The following is a 15,986-nucleotide window of genomic DNA, read 5'->3' on the forward strand; positions in this document are numbered from 1 at the left end:
TTCACATCAAGAGCTATCCTATATATTTTTATTTAATTTATTGCCTGCATTGCACAGCATGTGGGATCTTAGTTCCCTGACCGGGGATCAAACCTGCCTGTGCCTCCCACATTGGAAGCACAGTCTTAACTGCTTCCATTGGAAGCACTGTCTTAACCACTGGACATCCAGGAAAGTCCCTATCCTACATGTAATATTCTTTAACGTTTCCTCTAAATTCCAATGTGTGATTTAATCTGTTACAAAGTGATGAGTTCGGGAGATTTGCATTCATTAGATTTCCAGTTTTGTCTGAGGTAGTGTTAGGTCACTGGTGGTCAAGAAATGATCATTTGAAAAATTATTGCTCAGCAGAATTTAAGGGAAATACAAAATAAGCCATACTGCAGACTTTCAAAAGGTAAAATGCATATATATAGAAGATTGAGTTCAGGTACGAGTACGTCTATTTTCAAAGTGAAACATTTCACTAATTCTGATAACGGCATAAAGATCTGGATTTGACATGAGGTCTGGAGACGTTGCTGAGGTAAACCCATGGGTCTCTTTTAACTTTTCTAGACATGAAAGCATCATCCACTTATTTAGAGTGGAACTATATTTTCAGTATTTTTGGACAGATTGTTAAGCATTTGAATTTGCTTAACAGTAAAAGGGGAAGGAATATGTAGATTATGAAGGATAGTAAGAACCATACCATTTCTTCACCAAACTATACTGGTTTCTCAGAGAATTAGAGCTTCCCTCATAGTTCAGTTGGTAAAGAATCTGCCTGCAATGCAGGGACCTGGGTTCAATTCCTGGGTCAGGAAGATCCTCTGGAGAAGGAAATGGCAACCCACTCCAGTATTCTTGCCTGGAGAATCCCATGGACAGAGGAGCCTAGCAGGCTACAGCCTACGGGGTTGTAAGAGTCAGATAGGACTTAGCAACTAAACCACCACCACCACCAGAGAATTAAGCCATTATTGATCATGGTCCCCCCTCTATCTATGGCCAGCTGCCCATTCTGTGCACTAGATTCCATCTCCTCTCACTCACTCAAAGTCATCACTCTCGATGGGTCCTCTTTTACCTTTCTTGTGGTTGTTGTTTAGTCACTATATCATGTCCAACTCTTTCATGACCCATGGACTGTAGCCCGCCAGGCTCCTCTGTCCATGGAATTTTCCAGGCAAGAATATTGGAATGGGTTGCCATTTACTTCTCCAGGGGAATCTTCTGTAGTATAACTTAAAAATTCCTTGGTATGGAATTCATGGACCTTCAGAGGCTTGTTGAAACCTTTCCCGCATATAGAATATTCCCTAAGATGCCCCATATTTTCAAGATCCTGTGCTTTGTTCATTTTGTTTCCTCTGCCTGGAATAAATTTCCTTCCATGTCTGGCAAAATTCTATCTATCATGCAAAGTCAGGCTCAAATATCACCCTTGCTGTTAAGCTGTTGTAGGATTTTCCAGTGAAAATGCATCACTGAGAAGAAATAGGTATATTCCCCTTCTTGCCAGACTGGGAGAAACTTGTGGGCAGAAACCAAGTATGGCATCAAAAATACGAAAGTGTAAACATACATTTGGTGGCCTGAGTTGCAATGTTGAGCCCCATGGAACCAGCGGGTGTGCAAATGATAGTACCACTTAATGACCAGTCCTGCATCCTTCCCTGTTGATTCACATCCCAGTTCTGAGAAGTCGTTGAACAGAAAAGTCAGCTTAGGCACCAAAACTTATCTGACTTACCACCTTTCTCACCTTTTGCCCCAATGCACACAATATTCACAGAATTTGATATGGTGATTCAGTTTTAATGGAAACTTTTACCTGAGAGTGGGGAGGCTGGCAGGCTGATATCTGATGGGGAAAGGGGGGAAAGGCATGCCTGAGACCTGGACTCAGGGATAGGCCCTGCAGCTGAAACAGAGGGAGAGACAGTGGTCCAGGGTGAGGCAGGACTCCAGGCACCACGGGAAGCCAATGGAATATTTTAATCAAAGGGCAGAGTATGGAAACAATAGGGTAGAGTAGCATGTTTTCATAAAGAAAAAAAATTATTTAACTATATTTCAGAAATATACATTATCACTAGGTTAAAAAAAAGCTAACAAAAGTCAAAATTCTAGTAGTGAATGTAATGTAGGGTCATCTATTCTAAGAACTTATTATATGATAAATGTGGCATTTCAAATTAGTAGAGAAAGAAAAAAATTCAAGAAATTATGCTGGAACAGCTGGTTAAAATTTTTGGAATCATGTATTTACTTTAAGAAAAAATTAATTCCAGATGGATTTAAACTTACATATTTTAAAATGTCACCATAAAAGTTCTAGGAGAAGATGCAAAAGAACAGTTGTGTAATAATGCAGTAAGAATGGAATTTGTAAGTATGAAAAGACAAAAAAAAAATAGAATTAAAAATGGAAGAGATTTGACAAGATAATTTTAATGAGTATAATAAAAACACAAATTTAAAAATTGGGGGAAAGATTTACAATATGTAGAATGGACAAAGAATTAATAAATCTAATATATCAAGAACTCTTAAAACTCAAAGAACAAACACTGAATATGAGACACCATGAGATATTAGAAGAGCGATCTTGTACTGAACACACAAATTTTAGGCTTATTTACTTTAATTTGGGAAGATAAATTTATTATTATCATCACTTTCTAAAAAGATATTATCACCAAAAAGTGTTGGAAGCTAATAACTTTACCTAGTCCAGTAATATTAAAATAACTGAATAGGGACTTCCCAGGTGGCCCAGTGGTTAAGACTTTGCCTTTCAATGCAGGGGCTATGGGTTTGATCCCTGGTTGGGGAGTAAGGGACTTCCCAGGTGGCTCAGTAGGTAAAGAGCCATGCAATGCAGGAGACACGGATTTGATTCCTGGGTCAAGAAGATCCCCTGGAGGAGGGCATGGCAACCCACTCAAGTATTCTTGCCTGATGAATCCCATGAGCAGAGGAGCCTGGCAGGCTACAGTCCATGGGATCACAAGCAGTTTGACACAACTGGAGTGACTGAGCATGCACACAGGGGAAGCTAAGATCCCACACACCTTGTGGCCAAAAACCAAAACATAAAACGGAAGCAATACTGTAACAAATTCAATAAAGACTTTTAAGAAATGGTCCATAACAGAAAGTTTTTAAAATTTTAAAAACAAAAATAGCTGAATCATATCTTTGTTGCCTTCCAGGCCTGGAATTCTCTATCAAATGAAGTTGGTGAATTGATAGGCATACTATGGAGCATATGGCTGACTGCTTCATTCTGAAGAGAAAATACAAAGCCATTTTCATGACTTTGAAAATCTAGGTTTTTACCATTTGTAAGGACTTCATTGGGGGAGCTGAAAGATGGTTTGGCCCTATTCTAGAGCATAACTCCTTTATTTATATTTTTTCCAGTTGAAGGGTAGAGGAGCCACGGCACATGAGGCATGGCCAACCAGGTAGCAATAACAGCCAGAAAGCCAGGGAGGAACAGAGACTGACTGATAAACTGTTAACACTGAACTGAATTCTGAGGTGGTTATATAATCAAAAGTTATTTGTGAAGTTATATAAATCCTTTCCTTTGTTTACATTGTAGTATTAATGATACCAATGTTACAGTTAAGAGGCTGGGCTCTAGAATCTGAATGCTGAGATCAAATTACAAAAGACTGTGAGGATAAACAAAATGGATTATGTCTTATGAAACTTTCATTTAGAATGGGCATATGGAAATGCTTTATATATAATTGCTATTATTATTCCAACTGTGGCCCTACCACTTATTGGCCATGTGGCACTGGGCAAGGAACTTACTCTGCTTTTTCAGAAATAAAATGGAAATAATAATGACTTATTTCACACAGATATTAAAAGATTAAATGACAGAATAAATGTAACGTGATTCATACAGTGCCTGCTTTGGTTAATAAATTTTAATTATTTTATTTTTCCATTTGTGGTCATATTCTGACCCCTCACTGTCTTTATGCTTAATATTATATTTCCTTTATTTTATATTTAATATTTACTTCTAAGTTATATTGAATTATAACTTTTAATTTAAGTTATATTTAATTTCTATTTCTACTAGTTTTGTATTTAGTTGTTTTCACTCTTTTTGTCCCAGAGGTGACCCTCTACCCTCTCCAAACATGAATGGTAAAAACACAGTACTAAAATCAGCATGAACTGAGTAGAGAGTGAGAAAATGTGGCCCCAGTCCTTGCTGATGAAGGATTCATGAACATCATTGCTTCTAAAGGACTTCATCATATTAACGATTAAATCCTACATCTATCCTGATGGTAGTATCTCACAGGAATTAGGCATTATATCAGCAAACAACTCTTTGTTTCTCTCCCTGGGTCACTGCAGTGCTCAGACTCTAACAGTAACAGGTGCTGGAGGAAGGTGGTGGAAAGGCACTCGTCGGTGTCTGCATACTCCAGCATACTCCACCCACCACCACCCCCAACCCCATCTCCCACTGCTTGGAGGTTCGGCACTGCTGGCGCTGAGGTCAGCTTAACTACAGAAGCCTCCTGGCCACTGGGACTGCCTATTTATATTTCTCCCATGTCTGTATATCTGTACCACCAGTGACCACTGGACACAGCCATCACTGTGGATGTGAAAGCTCCATCACTGCTCCAGAAAGCACGGTTGGGTCTTAAACATAATAGAGACAATGGGGCCAAAAAAAAAAAAAAAAAAAGGCAGTTTATAGCTGTGACAACAAAGTAGCACAAGTGAAGGACTCACACTTATACTCTCTCAAGTGGCATGATTAGTTGAATCAACAATATTATCTTAATATTTTAAAAGTTACACCATGGACCACATCATAAGGTATAAAACTGAGAAAAGACACTAAATTATATTCAGTCCAATTCTCTTTCATTTTTTTAGTATTTCTTTAAAAATTGTTTTATTATTCTTATTTTTATTTATTTTTTATTTTTGGCCATACCTCGCTGCATGTGGGATCCTAGCTCCCCCACCAGGCATCAAACTCGCATCCCCTGTGTGGGAAGCACCTAGTTTTAACCACTGGACCACCTGGGAAATCCCCCCTTTAATTTTAAGAATTGTGAAAAGGGAGGTCAGCAAGGGATCAATATGAGATCCCCGTGCCTGCTCTGATTTGTCAGACTTTCCCCCACCCCAAACACACATACATACACACAAAATATGGTAGAGCCTTAAACTGTACATTTCAACATCTACTACTGCATTCATTCAACAAAATATTTAAATTTCTGGAGCATCTATTATGTTTCAGGCACGGTTCAGAGCTGGGATAAAGCTATGAAGACAGATACTCATATGGAAAACACATTTTAAACACCTAAAATAGTAGCTGGAACATATTAAGTACTCAATATATGTGCAGTATGAATAAATGAATGATAATTATTTGTCAAAGGAAACTGTCCAATCTTCATCATTACCCTATCTTTCAAGATACTTCTACACTTTTTACATTTTGCTTTTGCCTTCATTTTATAGAATTAATTTGCATTCTTGTTACTTTATTAAAGATTTAATTTCTGTAAGACTTGGAGAAGGCAAAGTCAGCATCCTTCCAATAAGATTTTTGTCCTCTTGTGAAAAGAGCATTCTTCCAATAAGATTTTTGTCTTCTTGTGAAAAGTACAGCTTGTTAACCAGATTATATTTCTCATTTACTCTGTATGACTGGGGAGACATAGCTTCAAACTACAAATATTTCCTTTCTATGTTGTCAAAAGGTCAGAAATACCCTCAGGGGTGGTTAGTATAGCTTCACTTGTATTTCAGTTCTACACACTGAAAAAAAGAAACAACTCTTGCTGCTGCATGTTAAATTTTTATCCTTACTATTCAGTTGTACTATTGTAATGCCACAGCTTTATTTGCTTTTACTTTGGTAAAATATTCTCTTGTAAATATCAAGCTCTATCTTCTAAGGTGATTCAGGAGCCACTGGGATAGTACAGAAATCCTTTGTTAAACAGAAATCTAATCAACACTTTTGTTTTAATGTCCTTAGACATCTTTAAACTCCACTAACAAAGTCACAACTGGTAACACCCATGGGCATACAGGCTCTCACCAGTGTGCCCTGAAAGACTAGTTTTTATCGATCTTCAGTTTGACCCTTTTGGCCAATTGTGCAGTTTTGAAATGATGCTGAGGAAGAAGTACACCCCAGCTGGACAAGCCAGAAGAGCAGATCAGCTTTGGCGATGACTGGAGTGACAGATGTCATCAGTACCCAGCTCTAAGACACTTTCGATGGCCCTGTTCATTCACACAGCCCTTCCTCTTTTGTACATAATTATCTGGAGGCCGAAGAAAAATGTTCCCACTGAGAAATAATGTCTGTTTCTGCTGTAAGTGTGACTCCTGTGCCATTATTTTAGAGTGACCTGGTTTTAGATGTTGACATGAAACTGACATCTGTGTTTGCCAAGAATGTTTGGTGATTCCCCCATCTGCCAAGTTCCTGACAGCTTTCTTCTCCTCATGCTTAGCTTACAGACAACCAAAAGCAGAGATGGTTTCTGTAAGTAGGATCTTGTTGTAAAGATGGGGTAGCACAATTCCTTCAATGTATAGAGTTAAGTAGCTGTAGGAAAAACATCAGCACAGCAAAGTGATCTGGTTCCAACAAACACAGGGACTTCCCTGGTGGTCTAGAGGCTAAGACTCCATGCCCCCAATGCAGGAGACCTGGGTTCAATCCCTTGTTGGGGAACTAGGTTCTCCATGCTGCAACCAAGAGCTTAAGTGCAGCAACTAAGACCCAGTACAGCCAAATAAATATTAATAAATAAATACTTGAAAAAAAACAAGAACAAACACAGCTGATGAGTTGCATGCAGTCTGAATTTCTAAGGAATGATAGCATGAAGGGTCAGGGAGAGTGTACAATTATCTTTATCACATTCATTTTTACAAGTATATAAAATATTCTTAGCTTTTTAAAAAAAACTGAAAAATACCAAAAAAGGTATAAGAAAATAAATCACCTGTAACTGTATCCCCAAGAGATAACCACTGGTGACATTTTGATATTGCCTTTCATTCTTTTTCACACGCTCATAATTCTTAAACAACTCGACAGGATCTCATCTTGGTGTCCTCTTACCCTCACAGCCTGCTCTCTGGTGCCAAGGATGCATGTCCCTGCTCTGGGCAAAGGCCAGCTGTTTCGCTGGTACACCTGCTTGCTCTTCGGTGGCATCAACCTTTCCCTCTATCAGTGTACAAAGTTCTCTAGTATCTCTTATCTTTAAAAAAAAACAAAAAACAAAAAACCTCTCCTTTGATCCTCAGTGCCTTCCAGCTACTGCCCTGTCTCTCCCCTTTTACAGCTGAGCTTCTTAAAGAGTAGTTCATATTCAGTGTCTCTTCCTCACCTCATTCCTCTCCTTAACGAGAATTCTCTTAACTGGGGCTGCCCTCCACCCCACTCTGCTGAGAGGATCTGGTTGAGGTCACTGAAGAACTTGTGTGTCCAAACTCATTATTACTCCAGTTTTTAAAATTTTCAGCACTCTTTGGCAGAACTGTTCCCTCCTCAAAACACTGGGTTTATGTGGTTCTCAACCAACCATGTTCCCCTGCTCTTCCTCCCTAAAGGGCCACAATCCCTCAATTACCTTTTCTGGCTCCTCTCCCCCTGCTAAATTCCTAAATCCTCACATTCAGTGATCTCATTTGTGTCACAGCACTAAATACCTTTATAAGCAAATGACAATGACTATCTCCAACATGGGCTTCTCCCCTAAAGCCCAGACTCCTATATCCACTTCCTACTGGATAACTCTACTTTAATGTTTAATTGGCATATCAAATTTAACTTGTCACAAACAGAAATGATGACCACCCTCTACAGGATTTTACTAAATACAGGAGAGCTGCATTTTCATCCATGGACAGGGAACAACACCCACATTTTAGGCTGGGCTGTCTAGGTAATGTATTTAAATTTTATATATTTGTATTTTATAAGTATATATAAAATATATGCTTATATAGTTAATAGACATATACTGTTTTTGAGGGGATCTTGTAGGACAGTCAAATCTATAGAAGAAACAACCCTGAAGTCATAGTATTCTATTGCAATTTCTATTCCCAAGACTGGAATCGCCATAGTTAGCTATTTATCTTCCTTCCTTTCCTTCTTTTTGACAAAACACTGGGGATTGTGATGTCAGATCTTTCACTTAAAAAAAAAAAAACCCAGCTGTATTTATATAAATGTATAAAAATCTAACTTCAAAGTGAATCATAATCTTCCAAAACTAAAAATTCTGTTAAATACAGCACTTTTTTTTTTTTTTTTTGGCAGAGATTACAAAACTAAACGGGGAAGCAAACAAGATTAGGACAGCTGAGCAGCCAGAGATAAAGCTTTACGTGCCTGGCAGGAAGGGATGAGAGGCATGCCATTCTGAATTCTACTTAAAGGCTGAAATCTTCTGCTCTAAACCTTAACTACTATCTTTAAAAAAAAATATTTCTCTCCTCTTTCCCAGCAAAAAGATGGTTAACAGATTTCACTAAAGTACAAATTTTCCAGGGAGTTACTCTCAAAACACTTATTACTAAGGTCTCTAATATAAAAGTAAAAATATATTTGCAGTGCAGTGCAAGTCGCTCAGTCGTGTCCGACTCTTTGTGACCCCATGGACTATACAGTCCATGGAATTCTCCAGGCCAGAATACTGGAGTGGGTAGCCTTTCTGTTCTCCAGGGGATCTTCCCAACTCAGGGATAGAACCCAGGTCTCCCACATTACAGGAGGATTCTTTACCAGCTGAGCCACAAGGGAAGCTATATATATTTAGAGGACTAGAAATGTGAAGGCACTCGGGGAAAATGGTTGCCCTGCCCTCCACTCGATTCTTTCACCTCTCTTTGCTGCAAAAACATTAGAAGTGTCTATATTCAGTGTCCTGCCTCCTATGAGGCACTGCAGAATTCAATAGGAAATAATCCTATGCAAATGTGTCTTTTCCTTATAGCAATAATCCCCAAAATGGATGCAGTCAAATCCTAGGCTATTGCTAATTTGAAAGAAAAGACACAGGGAGGCAATACTGCAGTATTTCTTGCAACCTTCATAAGTAGGTCAAGCCTCTTGATAATCCCTTAGGGTTTGTTTGGTTTTTTTTTTCCCTCTCTAGATTAAATTTTTTTTAAAAAAGACTAATGCCTTTGAGGGAAAGGCCAAAAGATATATATTCAGAATTTGGGGGAAAATTTTATTCTTTTTAAAAATTGTGTTATATTTTGCTCTAATTAAGTGCATACATTTGTTGTATTCATAGCATTTTTATGTCATGAAATTAAATATGATCACTTTCAGGAGCCTCTTTAGATAAAATAATTATAAAACTATAGGAAATAAATGTACAAATATTTTAAGAACAAGTAAGAATTTGAGTCAAATTAAAACAGCTAAAAATGGATAATGCCATAATTAAAATAATTAATGACTTCTAGAACATGAAGGGAAATATGAACATTATAGGAATTTGGGAATCTGATATAAGCTTTCAGAATTTGTAAAGTGGCCCTAACATCTAATAAAATTTAGGTTTCCCTCTAATGAACCAGCATATTGCAATACTAAATACTAATGTAAAACAATCTTTCATTGAATGATGTTAGAAAGATTAAGGAAATGCCCAATAAATCTGCCCACATGAACTTCAGAGAAACATCACAGGTTTCCATCCTCATACAAATTTGCTGAAAGCATTTTTATGTGAAAGTCCTCAGGAGGACAAAATTTTTCAAACTAAATCAGGACCAAAATAATAAACAATGAGCCAGGGTCAGCTTTTTACTCTATCCAATTCTTTATTTGTGCTAACATTACATATACATAGCTAGCATGACAGATGGGACTCTATTTTGTGTTGTAAAACAAGTGTATTCAGAATCTTCTCAGGCTCCTCATCCACAATCTACATGGTGCCACTCCAGGGGGCACCATTCATGGCATGTCTCTGTGCTTGGGCATGAGAGCATTCAGGGGAAATATGAAATGAACAGTGTCTCCTGGAGTGGCACAGTGTGGGCTGTCCCACACCACTTATGGGTACAGCTCAGTCATGTCCAGCTCTTTGCAACCCCATGGGTTACAGCCTGCCAGGCTCCTCTGTCCATGAAATTCTCCAAGCAAGAATACTGCAGTGGGTAGCTATTCCCTTCTCCAGGGGATCTTCCTGACCCAGGGATCAAACTCAGGTCTCCTGTATTGCAGGCATATTCTTTATCATCTGAGCCACCAGAGAAGCTCTTACAGGTACAGCAAAATGTCGTAGTGAAAGTGAAAGTGAAAAAGTGTAAAAAAGGGTCATAATACTAGTAATCAAATTTTTCTTGCTCTTTGACTGCACATGCTAGTGTAGGACTCTTGTGGCCATAGAGAGTCCCCATAAGTATGTCTCAAAATTGCTCATGGACAAGTTGGAAGCAGCCAGACACACCTGTGACTCAGCTCTTGCTCAGCTGGGTGTCAATAGTTGATACTCTGCTAGTCACTTTGATAACCCCTGCTGATCCCTCAGCACATGAAGTCCTTTCTAGCCAGGCTGGGCGTTGCTCAGTGCTTTCAGCAAGGCTAGGCTCAAAAATATCCTAGGACTACTTCTTCTATCTTTATTATACTAACCAAGGAAGTCACAGAAAATGCCAGGTTCAAGGGTAAACAACACAGAACCCCACTCTTAATGCAAGAATTGTCCAAAAAATTGTGACCGTATCTAATCCATCATACCCCATCCTACTTTACTAAGAAGAGACAGTTAGTTCAAGTTAAGATCATACAGCAATCAACCACTTTCCTTGCATGCTCAGTCACTCAGTCATGTCCGACTCTGTCACCCTATGGACTGTAGCCCACCAGGCTCTTCTATCCACAGGATTTTTCCAGCAAGAATACTGGAGTGGGTTGCCATTTCCTCCTCCAGGGGATCTTCCTGACCCAGGAATCAAAACCACATTTCCTGCACCTCCTGCACTGCAGATGGATTTTTTACCACCAAGCCACCAGGGAAGTTCATTCCCTTCCCTTAAGACTTGCTAAATAACAAAAAGAAAGGCAAGTAGAGAGAAGTCTCCTTTATGAGAAACAGAAATGGCCACAGTTCCAAACCACAGTCTATAAAGCACAACTACCAAATCCTGTGAACTCTGTGTTGAAATGAGAGAAGCTGAGAACTGACACGTAATTCTTTAGCACTCAAACAATATCTATAGAGACTTAAAAAAAAAAAAAAAAAAAAAGCACACATCCTGATAGGTCTACCCAATGAGCCTTGCTTGGAGCTATCAGTTCCTAGAGCATGGTTGGGCCATGCCGGAAATGTGAAAGTCTTGATAAGACCAGATCAACATGCCAAAGAGCAAGAGGGTGAGGAGCTGCAGAAGACCAGGGAACAATGATCACATATTTGTCCAACAGAGGGTGGCCAGTGGCCAGGGGGAGGCAAAACAAAGGGAAAAGAAGCAATTGCTATGTGATGATATAAAAAGATGGTCATGATGGGTTTGTGTCGTGGGCCATAAAGAATACAATGGTGCTACCTGGGCTCGTTCCAACTAATGGCCTCTTCAAGGTTCAAAATTGAGGGGAGATGTGTCAAGAGAGAGAAAATACAGGTGTGGTGAGAGGATGTTCAAGAGAAACAACCTAATTCAAACCAAAGACTTGCCAACTCACCCGTCCATCGTGCCCACTTTTTTTTTGGCTAGAACACAGCTGTTCCCAGTCCCATTTGAGATGAGATTCATCACCACATATTTGTAATTTTTAAAAAAGGAGGAGGAAGAGTGATAAGCAAAAGACAGAAGAAGAGTATATGCCATATGAAAGAATCATAGGAAAAGTTCAGACAAAAAGTTCTCCATCCCTCATAGACATTTCTTAGATGAGGTCTCATTAAAAGAGAAAAATCTTTAAGAGGGGGCACAAAACTTTAATGAAGAGATAGGTAGGCAAAAGAAAAACTGAGTCAGCTCAATTCAGAAAAGAAATGGAGGAAAATCAGGAAAGAAAAGCAACAAAATGCAGAATATACATGACTGAGGTCACAGATGTGATAAGCATGTGGTCTGAGCACACAAAACCCAAGAAGAGAACAAAGACCCAATTGGCTCTCATAAGCCAGAGGTGTGGGCTCCCACACACCACAGGGTATAGGCAAAATTGATATGGAAAGACTGACAAGAAGACACAGGTGGGCAAAATTATGAAAACCTTATGGGCACTGTGCAGAAGCAGCCCCAGGAGCAAAGGGAGAAATGTCATTGCCTTGGTTCTTACAACAGCAATACACACTGCCTAAGAGATGGTGGAACAATGTATGTAATACTTCCAGGAAAAGAAACACTAACCTAAGTATATTTTGCCTAGCTAAACTAGGCTTCAAGTTCAAGAGGCAAGAAGCTAGGGGTTGGAGGCTTTCTGAAAATTACCATGAGATGATGAAATTTATCTACCTAAGAGACTAATGAAAGAACTCAGGAAAGGAGAAGATCACTTCAGTCACTCAGTTGTGTCTAGCTCTTTGTGACGTCATGGACTGCAGCACACCAGGCTTCCCTGTCCATCACCAACTCCCGGAGCTTGCTCAAACTCATGTCCATCGAGTCGGTGATGCCATCCAACCATCTCATCCTCTGTCCTCCCCTTTTGCCCCCACCTTCAATCTTTCCCAGCATCAAGGTCTTTTCCAATGAATCCGTTCTTTGCATCAGGTGGCCAAAATATTGGAGCTTCAGCATCAGTCCTTCCAATGAACATTCAGGACTGATTTCCTGAATTTAGGGAAATTTAGGATTGACTGGTTGGATCTCCTTGCAGTCCAAGGGACTCTCAAGAGTCTTCTCCAACACCACAGTTCAAAAGCATCAATTCTTCAGCACTGAGCTTTCTTTATGGTCCAACTCTCACATCCATACATGACTACTGGAAAAACCATAGCTTTGACTAGATGGACCTTTGTCAGCAAAGTAATGTCCCTGCTTTTAAACATACTGTCTAGGTTTGTCATAGCTTTTCTTCCAAGGAGCAAGCATCTCTTAATTTTATGGCTGCAGTCACCATCTGCAGTGATTTTGGAGCCCAAGAAAATAAAGTCTGTCACTGTTTCCATTGTCTCCCCATCTATTTGCCATTAAGTGATGGGACCAGATGCCATGATCTTAGTTTTTTGAATGTTGCATTGTAAAATAGAAAAGCTTGTGAGCAACTGCCTATCCTGTTTATTTGAATTTATTTATTACTCCTTAGGAACAAATATGCTCATAGTGGTCTTCCAGGGAGTAATGATTCAATCATCTATTCCTTATAAAGTTCCTGGTGACCAAGTTTAAAAGCTATTCAGCCCTTATTTAGGAGCTTTTCCAGAAGGGGGAAGTGGTGAAGAACAGCATAAGAAGATATCTCAGGTTGGGAAGGAGAAGTGATCATTTCTTTTCTAAATTTCCTGGTCCTAGATGGGAGCTTACTACATTCCCAGCTTACTACATTACTGACATTATCAGTCTCTTTTCAGGTTATTGATCTTGAATGGACACAGCCATCAGCTCATGCCTTGATGAGACCTTTTCTCCTAGATCTTCCAAGGAAAATTTGTTCAACCCCTTATTTTGGCCAAAATGAGATTTGAATTTTTCAAAATCAAATGTACTTAGAAACATGCACACGCATGCATGCACACTCTCTCACACACACCAACTAAAACATCCCACAAAAATACAGAAATAAATGTTTATGTCAATAGGCTCATCATTTCAAAATATCCAACAATAGCCACTAAATGCTTTGATAATTAAACATAATAAGGACCAACTTCCCCACTTTTGGAAAAATAAAAGTAGTTTAAAGTCAGGAAGAAACATGGAGGAAAAGCAAAAGGTATTCAAGATTACTGCCCCAATTTGTCTTGGTGTATCTGTAGTTCACCTTTTAGAACCAATGGCAGGAGGGTGCCCAGCAGGACACAGGGGCCTCGGGGCCCACCCTATCAGGGCTGTCAGGGACCCAGGTCAAACCGCTCACTCAACCTGACTTTCAGTGCTCTCTGTAGTCTGGTCTCTGTGTCTCTCCAATCCTATTTCTAAATTTTCCTCCTTACAAGTTCTGATTAAATGTATTTCTCCTTGCTTTCATGATTTTGCTCAAGCTGGTCCTTAGAGCAATAATGTTCATCTAGCAGTAATTCTATTTTCACAGGATTAAGTCTGGCTTCTCTCTTGAGTGTCGATTAAAGACTGCTTCCTGGATAAGCCCTGGTGTCACTGCCAGTGGAGGTACTGCTGGCTTCTTCCAAACTCTCACAGAACATTATTTTTATTCCTTTTAGGGACTGAAGCTTCCTACTCTATATAATGGTTATGTACATGCTGGTTTTAAGTTAAAAAGAAAGACACTTTTAAGTATCTTATTTTGGTCAAAATAAGAGGCAAAGGAATTATCTGTGCGAAATCCAGGAGAAAAGGTCTCATCAAGGCATGAGCTGGTGGCAGAGTCTGACCAAGACAGAGAACACAGAGCACAGAGTCTACAGCTGCTTCAGCTGTCAGACCTGTGTGGAGCACCTCATCCAGACTGAGTTGGCCTCAGTCAATATGGAGACGACACAAATGCTGTCTCAACGTATCATTTCTATGGTGGCAAGGACTACATCACAATTCATAATGGGTTGAGTGGGGCTGTAAGAAATTTAGCCTTGTTAATGTAAGTAGGAGAGAAAAATACGTCAAGATAATCCTGAGATTTCTGGTGGTTATGGGGTGAGTGGCGGTGCCACTAAAAATAAAAGGAACAAAGAACTAGTTTGGGGTGGGACAGCACAGGCTCCATGTTGGACTGGCTGAGTTTGAAGCAAGTTTCTTTGAAATACACATGTGGAGACGGGAATGAAAAGGAGTTATTATGAGAGCAGTCAGGATAGCATTTTAGAAACCCTGTGTATTAAGGGTGAGTAATTCTCACCATGACATTGTCAGAGACTTTAGAGGAAAATTATCTTGCCCAGAAAATAGAAAGTAAAATTGGGCGATGTATTGTATTGCAGTGAAAGAACCCTGTTATTATTTCCTATTGATTTTTCTGCTTCCTTCTTTTCTTTTCTTTTGGTAAAATCAAAATCCCATTCTAGTGCATGTACATTACATAAAGTCCCACACTTAAATAAATAATTGACAGCCTGAACCAGGCATTTGTAGCACTAAAAGTTTGGACAATTTTTTAAATTCATCTTTCATTTGTTAATCCTTTGAAATGTGCCTCAAATTTGCCTTGTACTGTGGTTTAAAAATCACATATGTTGGGACAAGTGGGATGATTATAGCAGTTTGGGATTGACATGTACACATCGTTATATTTAAAATAGATAACAAGGATCTTCTGAATAGCACAGGGAACTCTCCTCAATATTGTGTAATAACCTGAATGAGAAAAGAACTTGAAAAAGAACAGATACATGTATATGTATAATTGAACCACCTTCCTGTATACTTGAAACTAAAACATCATTGTTAATCAACTATACTCAATATAAAATTTAAAAATGTTTAATTTGTGGTAGAAGGATATTTAAAGATATGAATATTCTTTCACTAGCCAGTGAAAGAAGGCAAGCTCCAGGACATATATATTTCAATTTTGTTTTTAAATGTATTTCCAATAATAAGATACTAGAAGGTATAGATTTAAATTTTATAATTGATTTTATGTTGTATACTTCTATGTATCTTCTAAACTCCATAAAATAAATACATATACTATCTATAAGCTGTAAAAATAGTCAAAATTATGAAAACTGTACATAATAGATCATTAAAAATGACTTTTGAATATAATTCAACCAGAGAAAATGATACCAAAAATAATAATGTCAAAAAAAATTTTCAAGTGTTATGTTCATTTTTAAATCTCAAATATAAGGTATCTTACTTCACAGAAGAGG

The 15,986-nt window shown here is 38.7% G+C and overlaps 1 protein-coding gene across 1 annotated transcript in view; it reads right to left on the reverse strand.

Annotated features, from left to right (window-relative positions):
• Positions 1–15,986, reverse strand: part of MYO3A (myosin IIIA) — a 168,534-nt gene that overhangs the window by 90,754 nt on the left and 61,794 nt on the right. The gene's annotated exons all lie outside the window — the stretch shown is intronic.

Source organism: Bos mutus, chromosome 13 (assembly GCF_027580195.1).
Source record: "Bos mutus isolate GX-2022 chromosome 13, NWIPB_WYAK_1.1, whole genome shotgun sequence".
Classification (NCBI taxonomy): Eukaryota; Metazoa; Chordata; class Mammalia; order Artiodactyla; family Bovidae; genus Bos; species Bos mutus.